General features: G+C 42.2%; 1 non-coding gene across 1 annotated transcript; it reads left to right on the top strand.

Moving 5' to 3' along the window:
* The first annotated feature begins 11,279 nt into the window (after positions 1 to 11,279).
* Positions 11,280 to 11,386, top strand: LOC141603482 (small nucleolar RNA R71). The gene has a single exon (XR_012525355.1). It is a non-coding gene; the product is annotated as a small nucleolar RNA R71 (small nucleolar RNA).
* Positions 11,387 to 21,016: the final 9,630 nt, after the last annotated feature.

Below are 21,016 nucleotides of genomic sequence, written 5' to 3'. Positions count from 1 at the left end.
TTGGAATTTTCTTCAATTTCTTCATAAGAGTTGCCCTCTGCCGGTTGCCCGGCTGCCGGCTGCCTGTGCCGGCAGCGCGTTCTCACGTCTTTTGCCCAAAAACTCCTTCAAAAATTTGCCTAAGTATGGAATTGTGTTCCCTGCCGGTGGGCCGGCTGCCGGCCTGCCGGCAGAGAACATCTCATCAGCTTATTTCCTCCTTTTTCTCCTCATAGCCACATCCCCTGCCGGTGGGCCAGCTGCCGGCCTGCCGGCAGAGGATTGTCCTCATAATCCTTCATCTCCCTTTTCTTCATGTAAAGGCATTAGAATGCCTTTCTTGCCCCAATTCCTCCATACTCGACTCGGTTCCTACAAAAGGATACACAAAATAACAAGTACGGGGGATCGGGCACAAATGCAAAGAAAGGCACACGAAACCGACTCGTTATGAGCCGGAATGCGTAAAAGAAAGAGGGAAATGAGGTGTAAATAAGTCGCATATCAACCTCCTCACACTTAGACCTTACTCGTCCTCGAGTAAGTCCAAAATCAATGTACAAGGCAACATTATGATAGATATGGAGAGTGGATGCGCAATATAAGCATCACTCAACTAAACTACTACTTAAGCCGATCGAGTATTAGCGCACTCAACGCCCCTTCAACTCACAATTTGACACTCATGAGGGGAGAGTGCCCTATTGCAAGGCAAGTTGGGTCTTGCTACAAAATTTTTGATGTGATCACTCAATTAAACATAAGTCGACATATATGATGCATCACAAAAATCAAACCGCTTTCCTCATCTAAGCGGCCGTTTTACTTTGAACGATTAAAGGTTTTGGTCGGGAGATACCGTCTCATAGTCTCGGCGGGGTGTCAATGCCCTAATGGTGGCTCAAGCAACCGAAATTTGACAACCAAATGCCTAGGAAACAAATTCAAAGGCGGGAAAGGGGGAAACAAAGCCTAACCTTCGAGAATCACATGACACACTCAAGATTCAACCTAATTGACCCATGACTAAGGGGACCAAGACTACCGACTTCCTCACGGTTTTCACTAATCTCTCATTTTGTTTTTGGAACGGGTGATTTTTGTGCAAAAAGTAACCAAAATCACTCATCTACTCGACTCGTGAGACATGCCCGCAATCTAACATGGAATCTACTCCTACAAGACCATTAATGAGATGCAAAAAAGGAAAATATGCATAAAAGAAACAAGGGTTGTAACGGGGCTAGGTGATGGGTCGAAACGGGATTGGTGCAAGCACCGTTATGGATCATTTGGAGTTTAAGATCAAGTAGTTGTCAAAATTTCCCTTTTCTTCCCAACTTATTATAACAAATGAATGAATAAAAAAGAACATGATATTAGTTGCCTAAATCACACAAAAACTTGAAAATCCAACTCATTTGGAAAAACATCATTTCCCCTTTATTTTGCAACGCCTTTTTCTACTCCTTTAATGATGCATAAGGAGTGTTGCTCGGCTTTTTCCTCAACAAACAAAGTATAAGTGCAACGCATTTTTTCTCTCTCTTTTTTTTTTCTCATTACATTTTTTTCCCATTTTTTTTTTTTTTTTTTTTTTTTTTTCAAAACCTCTTTATTCAAAGCAAACCAAACTAAACCATCATTCCGACTCAAGTGGATTGTGCACATACACTAAACCAAGATTCAAACCCCCTTGCTTCATACTACCCAAACTCATAGACAACTTTCTTGATCAAGGTCGGTTGTTTTTGGGTTGTAGTTAGTATCGTAGGTATCAAATGAAAGGTCAAGGCTCAAAAGGGGTAAACAAAATCGGTCCTAGTCTAAAGGGTCGAAGAATTAGGCTTATTTGGCAATGTGAGGCTCAAAAAGAAATGAAATGCAACTTGTTGTTTCAAAATATGCATATAAATGAACATCTCATGGTCTAAAAGGAAAGGACGCCATGCTTGTGCGTCGTGATGTGACATGCCACGCGAGGAGCCTACTCACACCTAAAGGGGGACCGAGTATGGATGTACCGGTCCCAAGGAGGCTCTAAATCTCACATGTAAGTAGCTATGTCGAAATCTAGGTCTAGTCTACGGTCTTGGTCTCACATGGTGGTCAAAACTTTCTGGTCTAGCCTCATTTCCCGGGTATTTGCAAGCAAACACCCTAACAAGGAGGTCACTAGGTGCAAGCCACTAAGAGGGGAAAAACACAGCTTAGACAATATCATCATAGAGGGTATCATACTCCCTTCCTAGACCAAATTTTGTTCAAAAATTTATATACAAACTCGATGCAAAATGTAAATAAAGCAACAAACACATATTCACAAGATACGAAATGCATTTCTAAGTACTAGCAACATAAATAAACATGCAACAATTATCTAAACCTAGCAAAGACGTAAGCAACACACACCAAGTTCCAAAATGGAACATCCTCATCAACATAGCCCATCCTCCTCCATATATCCAACAATATAAAGGAAAAGAATAGTAAAGGAGAAAGAGATAGGAAAGATTAAACCGAGCGGTCTTCTAGTCTCCTAATGCCTCAAATGTCCCGTATGTGCATGCGCCACTTGTTAGACAAACATATATATACAATGCAATATTTTTGGAATTTTTGAAAATTTTCAATTTTTAGGCATTTTTTGAATTTTTATCAAATTTAAAGGTGCAAACAAATATTCACAAAGTGGATATTTCCCTCCCCACACTTGAAATTTACATTGTCCTCAATGGAACAAAGTATAGGGAGAGAATAGGAAAAATAAACAACATATTTTTGGTAGTTCTTTAATTTTTGAAAATAAAAATAACATATTTTTGGTATTTTTGATTTTTGGAAATTAAAATGCATGTTTTTTTGGTGTTTTTTTTAGGCCCTCCCCACACTTATTCATTTACATGGGAGGGCAATAGAGTGAAATAAAATAACATGTTTTTTGTGATTTTAGTCATTTTTCAATTTTTTAGTTGGTTTTTATTTTGAAAATGCAATGCATGCTCTATTCTATATGCAAAATTTAAATGACAAATGCAAGTTATCCTAAGTGAATGCAATTACTAAATGTGACAATATATTACAAATTGAAATCTAATGCAATCCTATATGAATGCAATTATATGAATTTCTAACTAAATGCATACAAAATTTAAATATGAATGAGAAGTTTGGATTGTTGGGGTACATACTTGACATTTGGATTGAATATGGAGAGCATACCGAAGGCTTTGGATTGAAAAGGGAGGAAAGATAGGCCAAACGCGAGGCCGCCTAAGACTCAAGGTCCACGTCATCATCATCATCATTATTATCATTATCATCATCATTGTCATCTCCGTCCACCGCTCCAAACGCGGACTCTCTAAGGAAGTCGTCGGTGTTCATGGGAGCGGTGGAATCGCCGAAATCCCCGCCGGACGCAATGAAGCCGCCGGAGGCCGCCCGGGCACTCCCAACCTCGGGGTTGGAGAAAATGGAGGGTGTACCCCCGAACCATTGAGCATCATGCCCCTCCTCTTGAGAAGCGGGAGGGGGAAAAACCGGGGCGGCAAAGTAATCCGGCCGGATATTGATGTCGGCGTAGACAAACCGCGCATCCTTGTGGTAACCACCATCCGGCTCAAGGTAGTAGGAGGGGTGGAGATGTTGGGGGTGCTCATAGTTCCTCCTCATATAATCATCATAAATCGGAAATTGACCCACGGAGGTGTCATAGTATATCCGATCCAACCTTTGTTCAATGCCCCGCCTCTCACGAGCGGCGGTTTCGAAACCCAACCGCATGTCACTCATGAAGGTGACCAAATCGGCATGCATAGGAGGCCGGGGAGGAGGGATGTTGCTTGAGGAGCCTTCACCAAAATTACCCTCCCAAGGTTGAGGTTGGAAGGTGGAAGGTGGGCGGAATGAGGGCATGGAGTAGTGGAGGGAGGATGGAGTTTCCCTCCGGTTGTCACGACCATAGGTGATGGGGTTGGTCGGGGGAGGTCGGGTCTCATCGGGCTCCTCCTCAATCTCAAGGAAGTAGGATTCTTCTCCGGGCTTGATTTTGAATTTTGAGGCATTGGGAATTGGGACGGAATTCTTCTTTTGCACTTGCCAATACTCGATTCCATCAAAGGGATTGACCTTGATCCACTCTAGGTTTTTTGTTAACCATTGTTTGGTGATGTAGGACTCTCCCCGGATCCACCTCAAGTTGTTCAAGTTCACCGGGCGGTCAAGTCTCTTAGCAATTCGGGTAATTATCCCACCCACATGAAGAGGGCCTTTTTGCCCCGGCGATTTAGAAAGTGATTGCAAGTGGAGGGCCAAATGGTGACCCACATTGATTTCATAGGGGGCCGGGGTGGTGAGTAAGTAAGACCCCAAAATCTCCAATTCGGTAACCCGAAAAACCCATGGCTCATGGGTCGCAAAAGTAGAACCTCCTACAAATCGATGCCAAATGCGAATGGGGGCATTGTGGCACGCAATCTCCGGCCTTTTCACGCCGGTTTGGTCATCTAAGCCCGAAATGGCTTTCCACACCCGAGAAAAGTGAGCGGTCTCGGGTGCCTTGAATTTTGGGGGGTTGTTAAGGCCGAAAATTCGGCAAAGCCTTCCTAGGGACATGGAATGATCACGGTTCATCAACCGGAAGTGTATTTGCTCGACCATACGGGTTTGTCGGTGCTTATCAAGACGGAAACTACTAAGGAATTCCCATGTGAGGCGGGGATAAGTTTCCTCATGCAAATCATACAAGCCTTTCATACCAACACCTTTAAACAATTCAAAGGTTTCGTTGTCTAATCCCATATTTCTCATAGCCGGTCTACAAATGAATTTAGTCGGGGTTAAGGGGCAATTTTTGAACAAGATAAATTTACCTTGTTGCTCTTGTGTGACGAACTCAACATCCGGGAAGTCGGGATCCGGGTTAGTGTCACTCGCCGCCGCCTCGACCAAATGCCGTTGTGCTTCCGCCATTTCTGACCTTGTCCTCTTGTTTGCCATTTCTGATGAAGGAAATAAGGACTAGAAGGGAAGGAGGAGGAGGGGAATGAAGGAGGGTGAGGTGAGGAGGTGGATTAATGGTGATTTGGGTGGGTTTGGGTTAATGGAGGTGAGGAATGAGGGAGATGAGTGAAGAAGGAAAGAGAAAGTAATTAGAGAAAATGGGGTTTCACGGGTGATGTTTGTGCGTTATAAAGAACCCCTGCCGGTTGGCGAACCGGCAGCCGGCCTGCCGGTAGGGGGATTCGAACTTCTTCAGAATAAATTCAACGCGCTAGGTGGGGGGCACCATTGCCACGGTCCACCGGCAGAGAATTCCCCTATACTCCCTTTTTGATGTTCGGTGATTCCCTTACCGGTGAGCTTGGCGCCGCTGCCGCGGGGGATTCCTTCTTCTTCAATTTCCCAACTTTCACCAATGTAAGAGATCCTCTTCACCGGTGGGCCGCTGCCCGCTGCACGGTAGGGAATCCTCCTCTCAATGCTTCCTTCAATTTTGGCACGGATGCGTTTCTCTGGTGGGGCCGGCCGCTGCCCGCGTAGAGAGGATTCTCCTCCTTCAACTTTTCAACATTTTCAACAAGTATGGATCTCCCTGCCGGTGGGCCGGCTGCCGGCCTGCCGGCCTGCCGGTAGGGGATTCTCTTCAACTTAATTCTTTCAAATTTTTCACAAAAATTTTCAACGCGCTACCGGTGGAGGGCACCGGCTGCCGGTCCACCGGCAGAGAGTTACACTACGTCAATTTCAAGTCGTTTTGCCTCCAATACTCAACAATAAACTTCCAAGTCCTAATCTTGCCCATTTTTCGAGTTTTCAACTTTCAGACCGACGACTCGTGTCGGGATCTTGGGCGAGGCTAGGGGTCCCACCTCCAAATTCAACTTCGTCAAGAATGTCCAATCCAAACTATCTCAAACTCTATCTACATGCATGCTATTTACAAATGGTGGTTCTTGTGGAACACCACCAAACCAATTCACTTTCGAGAATTTCAACTTTCCCTCTCCTCGGGGAGGGGTTCCCCGAGATAGAGAACTTCAATAGGACCTTTGCTATCACCGTCATAGTATCGCTTGATTCTTTGCCCATTGACCCTAAAAGTTCCCCCTTCTTCACTCCATAGCTCGAAAGCACCATAAGGAAATACTTTCATCACTTTAAAGGGTCCGGACCATCGTGATTTGAGCTTGCCCGGAAACACCTTGATTTTGGAGTTAAAAAGGAGAACAAGGTCTCCAACACTTACCTCTTTCTTCATGATCTTGGCATCATGCCATTTCTTCGTTTGGTCTTTGTAGATTTTGGAGCTCTCATAAGCCTCCAATCTCAATTCCTCAAGCTCATTCATTTGGAGAAAGCGCACTTCTCCGGCGGCATCAAAGTCAAAATTCATCTCTTTAAGAGCCCACCAAGCTTTGTGCTCTAACTCCACCGGCAAATGGCAAGCTTTCCCTTACACAAGCTTATACGGGGTGGTGCCAAGGGGTGTCTTGAAGGCGGTTCTCAATGCCCATAAGACATCCGGGAGCTTTTGGGACCAATCTTTCCGGCTCTTGTTGGTGACTTTCTCCAAAATGGCTTTAATTTGGCGGTTAGAAACCTCCACTTGCCCACTAGTTTGAGGGTGGTAGGCAAGTGCGGTTTTGTGCCGCACTCCATGTGATTCAAGTAGAGCTTTGAAGGTACTCTTGCGGAAATGAGATCCGCCATCACTTATGACTACTCTTGGGGTTCCGAACCTTGGGAAAATCGTGCCTTTGAAAAGCTTCATCACAACCTTGCTATCATTGGTGGGGGAGGCAACCGCTTCAATCCATTTGGATACATAGTCCACCGCAACCAAGATGTATTCATTTCCACAAGAGTTGGGAAAGGGTCCCATGAAGTCTATGCCCCAACAATCAAAAAGCTCAATCTCCAATATGTTAGTCAAGGGCATCTCACTTCTCTTCCCAATGTTCCCCACCCTTTGGCAAGCATCACAAGATTTAACCAAGTAGTGAATGTCTTTGAACATGGAGGGCCAATAAAACCCACCTTGGAGGATCTTGGCAATTGTTCTAGAGGTGGCCAAGTGTCCTCCATAGGCGGAATTGTGAACTCGGTCAACAATCTCCAAGCCCTCCTCTCTTGAAACACATCTCCGGAACATTCCATCCCCACACTTGCGGAACAAGTGGGGATCATTCCAAAAGTATCTCCTAGCATCATTTCTCAACTTCCGCCTTTCTCTTGGTTCCATTTCATCCGGTAGGAAACCACTCACAATGTAGTTTGCAAGATCCGCAAACCAAGGGGTTTTGGCGGTAACTTCCATGAGTCCATCATCCCGCAACCACTCATTGATGGGTCCACTCTTGTCTTGTATCCCATGGTCTTCAACGGTCAATCTAGATAAGTGGTCGGCTACAACATTTTCCGAACCTACCTTATCCTTAATCTCTAAATCAAATTCTTGAAGAAGAAGGACCCATCTCAAGAGTCGGGGCTTTGCATCTTTCTTCACCATCAATTGTCTCAAGGCGGTGTGATCGGAGTAAACCACCACCTTAGACCCAACAAGGTATTGCCGAAATTTCTCCACGGCATGAACAATTGCCAAGATTTCCTTTTCGATAGTAGCATATCCACATTGTGTTTGATCAAGAGTCTTGCTTGTGTAATATATCACATGATGCTTCTTATCCACAACTTGCCCAAGTACCGCACCAACCGCGAAGTCCGAAGCATCACACATTATCTCAAAGGGAAGATTCCAATCCGGAGACCGGATTATCGGTGCCGTGACCAATGCTCTCTTCAACCTATTAAAAGCTTCAAGACAAGAATCATCAAACACAAAGGGGGAATCCTTAAGGAGTAATGAGGTTAGGGGCTTTGCTATTTTTGAAAAATCCTTGATAACGCCGATAAAACCCGGCATGGCCTAGAAAACTTCTCACTCCCTTAACATTAGAAGGGGGTGACAAGTTTTCTATGACCGCAACTTTGGCCCCATCGACCTCAATACCCCTCCTTAAAACGATGTGACCGAGGACAACCCCTTCCTCAACCATGAAATGGCACTTTTCCCAATTAAGGACGAGGTTATGCTCCTCACACCGTTTCAACACACAAGCCAAGTTCTCAAGACCAAGCTCAAACGAGTCTCCATGGACACTAAAGTCGTCCATGAAGACTTCCATGCTTTTTTCAAGGAAATCGGAAAATATTGCCATCATGCACCTTTGAAAGGTGCCGGGCGCATTACAAAGCCCGAATGGCATCCTACGGTAGGCATAGACCCCTATTGGACAAGTGAAGGTCGTCTTCTCTTGGTCATCCGGGTGGATGGGAATTTGGAAAAACCCGGAATAACCGTCTAAGAAGCAATAATATGCATGGCCCGCGAGCCTTTCTAGCATTTGGTCAATGAAGGGAATTGGGAAGTGGTCTTTGAGGGTGGCGGCATTGAGCTTGCGGTAGTCAATACACATTCGCCACCCGGTCACGGGTCTAGTGGGTAGGGTGGTGCCATCCTCTTGTTCAACCATTTGTATCCCCCTCTTTTTGGGTACCACGTGGACCGGACTAACCCATTTGCTATCGGTAATTTGGTATATAATACCGGCCTCTAGGAGTTTCAACACTTCATTTTTCACCACCTCGGCCATCTTTGGGTTAATCCGCCTAAGACCGTCAACCTTGGGTTGACTTCCCTCTTCCAAAACTATTCTATGCATGCACAAACTCGGACTTAAGCCCTTGATGTCATCAATGCTATACCCAAGTGCTCCTCTATGAGTTTTCAAGATTTCCAAAAGCTTCTTCTCTTGGGACTCACTTAGGTTAGCATTGACGATCACCGGATAGGCCTCTCCCTCATCAAGGAAAGCATATTTGAGTGAGGGAGGCAAGGGTTTGAGTTGTACCTTTGGAGGGAGAAAGCCCTCCACTTTCTTCAATAGTTCCTCATCAACTTCGTGATCCTCTTTCATTGCCTCATCATGCAAAGAGATTTGAAAACCTCTTCCATCTCCGCCTCTTCACGGGCTACTTCGTGCACTACTTCATCAATTACCTCAATTGTGCTCAATCTTTCTACACTTGGACCTTTCATCAAATTTGGCAAGTTAAATTCGATTTTGTTGCCCTCAATTTGGAAGGTTAGCCGCCCATTCTTCACATCAATGAGTACTCCTCCGGTAGCCAAAAATGGCCTACCTAGGATGATGGGAGTATGGCTATCCTCCGGAATATCAAGGACAACAAAATCGGTGGGAATCAAAAACTTTCCAACCTTGACGGGCACGTCCTCAAGCACCCCCATAGGGCGTTTGACGGACCTATCCGCCAATTGGAGAGTCATAGTAGTGGGAGCCAAGTTTTGAATGCCAATCCTTTTTGCAACTTTCAAAGGAATAACACTAACACTTGCTCCCAAGTCACAAAGAGCTCTTGATATAGGAACACCGCCAACTACACAAGGAATGGAAAAGCTTCCCGGGTCACCAAGTTTAGTGGGCAATTTGTTAAGGATATGAGCACTACATGCTTCTTCCATAGCCACTATTTCTTGGTCACCCAAGACTCTTTTCCTAGTCAAAATGTCTTTTAAAAATTTTGAGTAGGTTGGCATGTTCATTATCACCTCCGTAAAGGGTAGGGTAACCTCAAGTTTCTCAAGCATATCACAAAATTTGGCATACTTGAGGTTTTACCTACTCTTTATGGCTCTTGAAGGGTAAGGAATTTTAGAAACAAGTTGGGAATTGGAAGATACCTTTGGAGGAGCCGAACTTTTTGTTACCTTTTTAGAATGTTGCAAAGGTACTTCTTCAATAGCTTCCTCCTCATAAGGGAGGTCTTCCACATATCCATCAACATCCTTGTCCACTTGAATTCCTCTTCTAGTCAAATCTTCACGAGCCTTCTTTCCTTTCTTGTCTTCATTAGCTTTACCCGAAGCCTCAATGGGTGAGCTTTCCTCTTCATCATCCATTTCTACCTCATTCCCCTTGGGATCTTCATTAACTTCCAACTCAAGGTCTTTGTAAGGGTCCTCAAACTCTAAACCACTCCTTAGCACTACCGCATGAGCATGGTGGCTATTTGAGGCATCTTTGGAGCTTTGTCCTTGAGCCAACAAACCACCGGGCGGCCTTTGAGGGTTAGCCATAGCATGAGAAGCCATTCTAGATTCCATTTCCCTCATGTCCTTAAGAAATGTAGCTCTCAAGTTTGCTTGTTCTTGTTGAGTAGCTTTAGCAAAATTAGCTATCTCTTGGCTATGTTGAAGTTGCATGTTCTTAATCATCTTCAAAAGCTCCACTTGAGAGAGCTCAGCTTGGGGTTCTTGATGAGGTTGGTTGGCTATGGGCAAAGGGAACCCATAGTCATATCTAGCATTGGGACCTTGGTTGTTGTTTTGCCCCACTTGGAAGTTACCTCTCGGACCATAGTTGTTGAAGTTTGATCCTTGACCTTGTTCTTGAGACCCTTGAACATACCCTTGCCCAAATCCTTGATTTGCTTGATTTACTTGATTCCCTTGGTAAAACCCTTGGTTGCTTTGGTTTCCACCAAACTCTTGGTGCCCTTGTTGTTGGTTGTCATAGTTTTGGGGTAGATTGTTGCTTGACCATTGGTTTTGATTTCCAAAATTATTTCTTGGGTTTGGGAGAATTCCCCTTGGTTGAGCAAAACCGGGTGGATTGGTTTGGGTTTGTGGTTGGAGATGTTGGGGGTTTTGAACATTGGTGCTTTTGTAACTAAAGTTGGGGTGGTTCCTTAACCCGGGGTGGTAGAAATTGGTATTTGGATTGTAGGTGTTTGGGTTGTTGTAAGGAGGCCTTGGTGGTCTAGGATTGTTGTTGTAGCTTTGAAAAGCGTTCACCTCTTGGGCATTCTCTTCGTAGGCACCATTGTAATTGTTGCCACACAAGTCATAGGTATGACCACTTCCTCCACAAAGTTCACAACTTGAGACTTGAGCCACTTCTTCCATGGGCGGCCCATATGAGGTTGCGGCTTGGTTCACTTGATTCTTTGAAAACTTCTCGAATTGTTTTGTGAGCAAGTCGAGCTTGGCATTTGTCTCGGAGTTGGAGGCATTTTCCTTAGGAAATTTCTCGTTTCTTCGTAGCATGTTCCCTCTAGAACCATAGTTTGCCTCCGAATCTACCATTTTCTTGATCAATGTCGTCCCCTATTCATCACTCAAGTGGTCAAATCCTCCCCCCGCGGAGGCATTTACCATCTCCTTAGTTCTTGGTAGTAAAGTTTGGAAGAATGTTTGAGTAATGTACCATTCCGGTATTCCATGGTGGGGGCAACTTGCTATCAAGTCTTGATAACGGTCCCAAGCCTCACCCAAGGACTCCCCATCCTCTTGTTGGAACGTATGTATCTCATTGCGGAGCATCGCGGTCTTGGAGGAAGGGTAGTACTTGGCCATAAATGCTTTGGCTAAGTCGTCCCAAGTAGTGAAAGTATCCGGTGGGTGAATGTTCAACCATCGGTCCGCTTTGCCCGTCAATGAAAACGGGAACAACATCATTCTCAAGGTGTCTTCGGACACCCCATTCTTCTTCATTAGTAAAACTTTCCTCTTAAACTTCCGGAGATGAGCATGGGCGTCCTCTTCAATATGACCCCGAAACAAGTCCTTCTCAATTAACCCGACTTGGGAGGGATGCATTTCAAAGTTGTTTGTGGCCAAGGTGCCGAAATTGATAGGGTTACATGAATCATTATGGTTAGGCCGGTTATGATCTCTAAGAGCCATTTGTGGTGGTGGATTTGGTTCTTGATGTGGTGGTGTTTGAGGTGGGCTATTATAATTAAGGAAGTTATGAAAGGGGTTCTCTACTAAAGTCTCAATTGTGGTAATTGGTTGAATCGTAGTTGTTGTATCAAAATTTTGTGGGATGTGTGAGTTTGGTTGATCAATGTTTGCTTGTGTGGAATTATTCCTTACTCTTTCAAGAGTCCTAGTCCTCAAGGTTCTAAAAAGCCTTTCGGGGTCGGAGTTGAATAGAAGAGCTTGGTGATTCCTTCTAGGCATACACTTAACAAATCGTAAGTCTCCTAGTGTTTTTACACACTAGGGAAAGGCAAAAATCACACACACTCTACAAACAACAATCAACTACTAAAGCAAACTAACAATTGAGACAAGACTAAAGCAAAGACTCTAAATAAAACTAAGCATAACCTAACGCCATCCCCGGCAACGGCGCCATTTGATAGTAGGAAATTTGTCGTCTACTCCCTATACCAAAACTATTTGTAAAACCCGAAAAAGCGTAGTATTTAGTCGGGGTCGAACTCAAAGACGGCGGGGGTTGCTACAAAGTTCGATTAAGAGTCAAGTTTAATCAAAATTAAAAGAAGGGGTTTTGGTTTTAATCACTAGAGCAAAAGAACAAACAAGTTGATGATAATGAATACGGTTAATTAAAAGCTAGGGCTTTCGGGGTCATCAAAATGGTTTAGGGGCAAACATGAAGATAAAAAAGGGTCAATGGTGAGAGATTATCCTAAGATGTAAAACCAATTTCTTGGATATCTTAAAGGTGGCTACTAATTCTCATTAAGTATCACACCTCTCCTAAACATACATCAAGACCCCCACAAACTTTCATTCAAAGGGAGAATTAAGCAATAATGAAAGAAAGGCAAAAGCTTTCACTTGAGCAAATCAACAAACACCTTGAGTGCATGAATCAGGAAAGATAAACAACTCACCAAAGACCAAAATATTATAAGAATCATGCCCATAAATTCCATAAAGACTCCCCCTAAACCCTAGAAGGAATCTACTCACTCATGTTAAGGGAAATTATGCTAAATAGAGAAGAAAAGCAAGCAACACAAGGAGGAGACATGATGAATGTTATAGCAATATCAAAAGACAAGGAAAATGTAAACAAATGATAAACAAGTAAAAGAAAGGAGAGGAATTATACCAACACAAGGAAAGATGAATGCTTGATTGATTAATAAGAAGGAAAACCCTTCAAAATCCCCAATACAAACTTCAACATACAAGTGTAAACAATTGACAATTACTAGAACTAACTAATTCTTGCTAAATATTAATAATAATTATTGAAAGATTAGCACTTGATTAAGGAGGTATTACAATAAATATGGAATGTTTCTCAGATCTAGGGTTGTGTGTACAAAGGGTTTAAGGAGGGGGTATTTATAGGCTATCATAGGATTAAGGGAGGAATGGAGAAAAAGCCCATTTTGCGTGCTGCGTGCTCCTGTGCCGGCGGGCCGGCTGCCGGCCTCTTGTGCCGGCAGCGCGTTCTTCAAAAACTGAGAGAAATAAAGGTTGTGAAATCCCCTGCCGGTGGGCCGGCTGCCGGCCTGCCGGCAGAGAATTCTTCATCTTGGAATTTTCTTCAATTTCTTCATAAGAGTTGCCCTCTGCGGTTGCCGTTCCATTCTCATTTTCTGTGCCGCGTGCGTTCTCACGTCTTTTGCCCAAAAACTCCTTCAAAAATTTGCCTAAGTATGGAATTGTGTTCCCTGCCGGTGGGCCGGCTGCCGGCCTGCCGGCAGAGAACATCTCATCAGCTTGTTTCCTCCTTTTTCTCCTCATAGCCACATCCCCTGCCGGTGGGCCGGGCTTGCGCCGCCGCCTGCGAGAGGATTGTCCTCATAATCCTTCATCTCCCTTTTCTTCATGTAAAGGCATTAGAATGCCTTTCTTGCCCCAATTCCTCCATACTCGACTCGGTTCCTACAAAAGGATACACAAAATAACAAGTACGGGGGATCGGGCACAAATGCAAGGAAAGGCACACGAAACCGACTCGTTATGAGCCGGAATGCGTAAAAGAAAGAGGGAAATGAGGTGTAAATAAGTCGCATATCATCCACATCTTGGTCTTCGCCATTTTGGACTATTTCTTTGACTATGGAGTTTTCAATGAGATACTCGTCCTCATCGTCATCGGCCCATACTCCATTGATTGCAGCTAGTTCTCTCATTCTCATGATCTCGTCTTCTAGTCGTGTGATTTGGTCGACTAGTTTATCAACCACGGCGACTATTTCTTGCATAGTAGCATTTTGAGAGAAGATTAGTGGCACATGCTCCTTAGGTGTTGCGTTGGGATCATGTAAAGTTGTCACCACATTTTCCAATTCCCAAACTTGTCTATCCACACTCCTTGCCCATGTGATGAAGTCGGAAATGGTAGGAGAGATGGTAGAGTAGAATCCTTCATTCTCAATCGCGTGGATCTCATCTTCAATTGGAGAAATGAGGTGTGAACAATCTAAGGTAGATTCTTCACTTGTGATCACTAGAATCCCAAGAGGGTTCTGAGTGTTGTTGGGTTTACCTCCCGGCGGTATTGGTAGTCGACCATCTTCAATCATGTCTTGAAGCACATTTTTCAATTTGTGGCATTTTTCTGTGTCATGCCCCTTGCCCCTATGGTATTCACAGTACGAGTTCTCGTCCCAGAACTTGGATTTATTTTCGGGTTCGGGAGTAGGTCCTATGGGTTGGAGTTTGCCTTGTTTCATTAACCTTTTTAGAGCGTTGGAGTAAGTGTCCCCAAGATTTGTGAATTTCCTTGGTGGGGTACTTTTCTTGGATGGCTCGAGAAGGTTAACTTCATCGGTCTTGCTAGTGGAGCCGTATGAATGACTTGTTGAGCCTTGATATCCTCGACCTACCGTTTTGGACAAGAGCCCTTTACGGATGTCATCTTCAATCCTTGTTCCTAGTACGGTTAAGTCCTTGAAAGTCTTGATGTTTTGGTATCTCAAATGATTGGCATAGATGGGTTTGAGATTGTCCACAAACTTCTCCACAAGGGTAGCCTCATCCGGGCGTTCAAATAGTTGGGTACTAGTCTTCCTCCACCTACTTAGGAAGTCGGTGAATCCTTCTTTGTCATTTTGGGTAAGAACCTCTAGAGTGCGCATGTTAACTTGGATTTCGGCATTATCCGCATATTGCTTAGCAAACTCGATCGCGGCATCTTCCCAAGTAGCGATCTTTTTGTGTTCTAAGGAGTAGAACCATTGCTTTGGGATGGTGTCAAGAGATGAAGGAAAGATCCTTAAGAACATCTCGGGTTTGATGCCTTTGATACACATATAATCCTTGAAGGCACGGATGTGGTTCAAAGGGTTTTCATGCCCCTTGAATTTAGGGATATCCGTCATATTGAAGTTGGTTGGCAATTTAGAATTGACGGCCTCATACTTGCTGTTGTTCTCCCTATAAATGTCATCTCCTTTAAGGTACATCAATTGCTCCTCTAAGTATTGGAGTCTTTTCTCAGCTACAGTCATTCCCATGAGAGGATTTTCGTCCTTGTATTCACTCGCGAAGTCACCTACTACTTCACTTTCGTGAGGAGGCAACCTCCCCTCTACGGCATAGATTCGGCCCTCGATGGTGTCAAGGCGATCATACACTTGATCTTGAGTAACTTGGATTTGAGCTAGTGCGGCTAGGATTCAATCATTACCATCTTGAAGTTGGTTGAGGTTCGCGTCACTGGTTCCAGGTATCTTGAAAACTGGATAAGAGATCGATGACGAATCAAAACACGATCGACCATTCTAACATACTTGCAAAGAGAAGAAATGTTTTGACTCTTGAAGTGGGTGTGTGCCACTTGTGTTGAGTGAGCTTTGAAGAAAGGACAAAGTTTTGAAAATGTGTATCCTAGTCAACTATAGTGTAGTTGTAGGAGTGGACTCGAAGTGAGGTTTTGAAATGGGCTTGGGCCCGAATTTTGACTCGACAAACGGACAGAGTTTTGACTGGGTTTTGCGCTAATCAATGGCCTTTTTTCGAAATTTCTGTTTAAAAAAGGGTTTTTATTTTTACAAAAATCGTCATGGTTTCGTTTAGAAATGGTGATCACGTAAGGTACAAAACATTCATACAAGCATTATAACAGGATGCTGAGTGCATTTAAAAGGGTTTTGGTTTAAAGGGTGGGTTGCCATACCGAACAATCAAACCCGAAGTCTGTGGAGAGGCTCGTACCAAACAAGAGTAAGGCCGATTTCTAGTCCATTTACACAAGTAGTGAAGGTCCTTGATACAAACAAGAGTAAGCATCATGGTATGGATGACATCAATCGCTATCCATCCTTAGGCCCAAATAAGAATTAGGACCGTTTAGACGGGACGATTGGTCGAATGGGTTGGGTTGGGTCTAGGAAGGCCGAATAAAACGGTCTAGGAAGACCGAGTTATGAAAACCGACAATTGTCTTGTACAAATTATTCCCTAACCTTGTTCAAGTTTCACCCTTGGCTACACGTAAGTGTATTATCCCCAGCGGAGTTGCCAAACTGTGGACAACGGGGGCCCACGGGGGCGCTTGGGAGGAGAGAACAAGCGTTTGCATTTGTTGGAGTCGCCACCAATTTTTATGGGAAATTGGAACCGTTCGAATACCTCGTGTCATGTCAAGACACAAAGTAGAGACATGAACACTGAGCAATCGTTACCCTTAGCATTCTATGTCTAGAATGACTCTCGTGGATGCCAATGAACACGGGTGTTCACAGAGATCTGGAGTAAGGGGTGAGGATACGTATTAGGAAGCTCTTTTGATCGAACACCTAATCCCGCCCGCCTCGATAGCGGCCTCTACTAATGATTAGGGACATCATCTATACTCGATATATCGTCGATTATATGCATGCAATGCAACATCCAAGTTTTAATCCTAGCATGTGAAGATTTAGACTAAGTCGGTTAACAATTAGTTTAGCATACAATTGGGTCGAAGTAGGATTTAATGCTCAATTACATGTGAAAACACGTAAATAAATCATACAAATGTGATAAATATTACAATGATAAAAGATATAAACAAAAAAAAACAATAATTACATCGGGTTTCATTGATTTATGTCGAAAATACCTTTGAAACGGATAATTTGAGAAAAAGAATAAAAGAAAGAATTAACAAACAGATCAGTAGGCGATAATACGATTAATAGTTAATTATACGTAAGCTAATTAAACTAAGTCAAGCAACAACGGAGTTCAGAGACAGAACTCAACCTGGAACAGGCGCAGCAGAACTACGCCCTTTGGAAGTGCTGCGCCCTTTGGAAGAGGCGCAGCAGTTGCTGCGTCTGTTTCAAGGGTGAGTTCTGGCTGTGAAGCCGGACTGCAAATCGTTAATGTAAATTGGTGAATTTAAGGATTGATTATGATATTTACTCGGATAAAAGTGATTAATAGGTTATTTACATGTGATTAATGGTCATAAAAGCAATAAAACATGGATGAGACGGATGCAAACGAATTAATTTACATGGATGAAAGGTTGATTAGTGACATAAGTGAACAAAATAAGCTAAACATGATGAATTAATGACAAACTAATGACGAATACGACAAAAGAAAGATGAAAATATATCAAAGATTGAATTCCAGAAACCCGATATGAACAAATCGAATCTCTACAACCCGGATTGAGTTTAATGACGAAAACCCGCAAATATGAGATTATAAGGGATTTAAGTCGAATTTAATGATGAATTATAAATATGAATGAATGATAAACAACATATATGAAATTAATAAGCTATTGCATCGAAGAATTAAAGAAAACAAACGAAACAAACAAAGTTAACGAAAACGAACGAATTTACAGAGGACGAAGGAAGAAGAAAGGAAGCAGGAACTGCGGCAGCCTCACGAAGAGGCGCAGCAGGAACTGCGTTCCTTCGAAGAGGCGCAGCAGTTGCTGCGTCCTTTCTCGATGGTTTGTCTTCTGGAAATCCGTAAAAAGGATTTTAAACACGGTCTTATAAATCGGTTTTAAGGAGGTGTTTTCGACAAAAACCTTACATTAATGATTACAAATAGTAAAGAACAATAAATAAAATAGAGATTTACACCCTCAGACTTACATGTTTGACGAAACGAGAAGAACTAAGTTATCGATTAGTGATGCTCGACTCGAATGTAGACGAAAGTGCCCTCGTAAGAGGAAAAACGATTAGATTAATTAAGTTGATTTATTGTGGAGTTGGTCAAATTGGTCGGTCATGCAAACGAGGCTGGTACTCAGAAGGATCTGAGCTTACGTGGTCGAATGTTCAAGCATGTAGACGCTAAAAAGTAAGAACAAAGGTCTAGAATGCAAAGGGAGAAGAGAAGGGCGGACACTCGCGTGAGAAATATGAGGAGCGAAGGCTCCTATTTATACTAATCACGTGAAGGAATTAGGGTTTCGGAGAGTCTTTGGAAGTGAATCTCGGAAAGATATGAAAAAGATACGAAAAATACGCAGAAAAGGACCTAGGAAGAGGCGCAGCAGTCACTGCGTCTCTTGGAAGAGGCGCAGCACCTGCTGCGTCTGTTCCCAAGTGGTTTCCTCCTGCGGAAGAAAGATTTCCGTGTTTAAGTTATAGAAGGACGGAATAATTTGGTTTTCCTTAATATCTTGCATGAATATTACGGGAAATTATTTACCAAAGAATAAAAGATTGTGAAATAATTATAAAATATGGAATAGAAATATCCGGAACATTCCAGAACATTCTGACTCGGGATTTAACGGTTATTAGAAAATGAAGACGGTTTTAGGCCCGGACTCCAAATGTACTCTAATTACTGTCAAAACGACCGTATCGGCACGTAGATGACAACTAAGAGGTAGACATTAATGTTTGATCAATCACTTGACGATAAACTTACGAACTGTCATAAATCGTTCCGCGTACCAAACATGCGGCCCAATCATCACCGGGTGGTTTGCGAGAGGTGTAGAAATGAGGTATCTACAGAGCAAGGCTTCATATTCCCTATTCTGGGGTAAGTGCTAGGTGTACGACATCCACCTTGGCTATTAGATGACATCCTATGGGCATCAGTCAGTTATCCCGTCGATCTAGTACTATTGTAAGGATTTACTCCCTTAACGTACACCTCCATCTTCAAAAATAAAGTGCTGATAACTATAAGCACTTTAATTATTACCCAATGGCCTTCATGACTCATCATATTCATACGTCCAGTTTCAAATGTCGGGATGCATGTATTATGCCTCATATACTATTGAATGAGTAGGCAAAGAATTTCGTGATCCAGGCTCGCTAAAACCATTATGAGTAGTTCTAGTCACGCCCATAATACATTCTCTATTGATTATAGCTTTCAATTCTTAGAACCCATCATCCAAAAACTAACATAAATGCTTATTCAAGCTATTCTGCGTATCAATCAACAGTTGTAAATGGCATGACCCCTCTTCGGTTTCACCTTTTAATAAATCCTTTTGAGTAGCAGTTAAGAGATTTTTCATCTCTCGTAACACCCTTATCAACTCGCCTGATTGATTATCCTCGAAATTGTCAGCGATTGACTCATGATATTCATGAAAACTCAAGCATTTATTTGGTTACGAGCCTATTATTCTCATGAATAACATATTTCAAAGCCTCTCTAACCTTGATTAAAACATTATTCAAATGCCATACATATTTCTTATGTAGCTTAAGTAAACATCACTTATTTACATCATCTATGTCATCTGTCTCATTTCTCACGTGTTCAGATTCTCCCTGTTATTAGCATATTCATCATTAAGAGTAGACCTAAAATGAGGGCTATCCAAGTTTCTTTCATGGGTAGTCGCCAATGAGTCACTGTTAGATACTCTTGTAGAGTTGCATTATCCAGTAAAGTCTTGCTCTTTACCTTGATCGCCCGCTTCTCTCATTCTAGATCTTGATCTAGTTGAGAACATTCCCCACTTTTTAATGAGACTTACAATATGAACTAATTATATTAATTCTCCCATTGCATTGTGGTGGCCAAAAAATTGTTTGTGTGTAAATAAGCACAATACGTTCAGGTACCCTTGAGATCGTAACTACCGTTTTATCGTTTGTGATTTGCCCTAAATTTGAAAGACTCGAGTCACGGTCGCTGACTCTAGGTTAATTGGTAAGTGTTAAATTATTTATTTAATTTAGCGTTAAGGATGAATGATACGATTCTTACAATCTAAATACAGAAGTCTTCAAAGATACTTATATATCATGAAAACCAATTACACAACATTAGTATAGACTTCACCAGAGTACTTGTGGACACTAAATTATAAACTAAGCGATAGATAGCTAATTACAGCCATTGATGTAAGGTTTCACGTACTAATCTACACTAAGATAAACTAAGATCTATGATCTAAAGATAAAATAAGTTGTACTCCCTCCCTCCCGTTCAACAGTTTACACTTTTCTTTTTTGGGTGTTTCAGTCAAAAGTTTACAACTTAATTTTTTTGGATACATTTTACTCTCTATTTTATCTTTTAATAATATTAAAAGCAATTCCTCTCTCTTTATACATTGATTTTTGTGTATAAAGAATATGTAAATATTTCATTGAGATAGTGGGAGGAGTTGTTTGAGTTTTGTGTGTGTGTATGTCCTCGCTCATTGGAAAATGCTTCCATATATAAGCACCCTCAACTGGCTATTTATTTTCCAACTAATCCCTCTACTACTAAGAGAATAAAAATTATCTAAAATATTCCCGCTTAACTAAAATATTCTATAATTGGTCCTCACTCCTCACAATATATCATAATTATATCATATTAATTATATATCATAAATAGGAGATACTACTACTAATTTTTAATTTGTAAACACATATGAATGAGATATTTTGATTTCCTTATACATGTGTCATTGCATTAATAATATGTATGAGATAAAATATGCTGCACAATTTTATTGTTTAGTTAAGTCATTACTTAAGGTTATTCTTTTAGTAAATGTAATCGTGTAATAATATACTCTCTATGTATATAATTAGGTTCAGTTAAAACGTCAAATCTTATTTGGTGTGAAAATTATCAAATATTCTCTCTTATTATACCGCTTAAACATGTTACCAAGATATATAATATTTAACATTTTATACATTATTATCTAAAAAGTCGCGCATTTGCGCGGGATCTACACTAGTTGACAATTCGTTGTTTGGATTCCAAGTGCTCTTGACCTCTTTTTGGGCGATGCTTGACTTA

This window comes from Silene latifolia, chromosome 9 (genome assembly GCF_048544455.1).
Source record: "Silene latifolia isolate original U9 population chromosome 9, ASM4854445v1, whole genome shotgun sequence".
In the NCBI taxonomy this organism is placed as follows: Eukaryota; Viridiplantae; Streptophyta; class Magnoliopsida; order Caryophyllales; family Caryophyllaceae; genus Silene; species Silene latifolia.
This window is presented reverse-complemented; position numbering and strand designations above follow the sequence as displayed.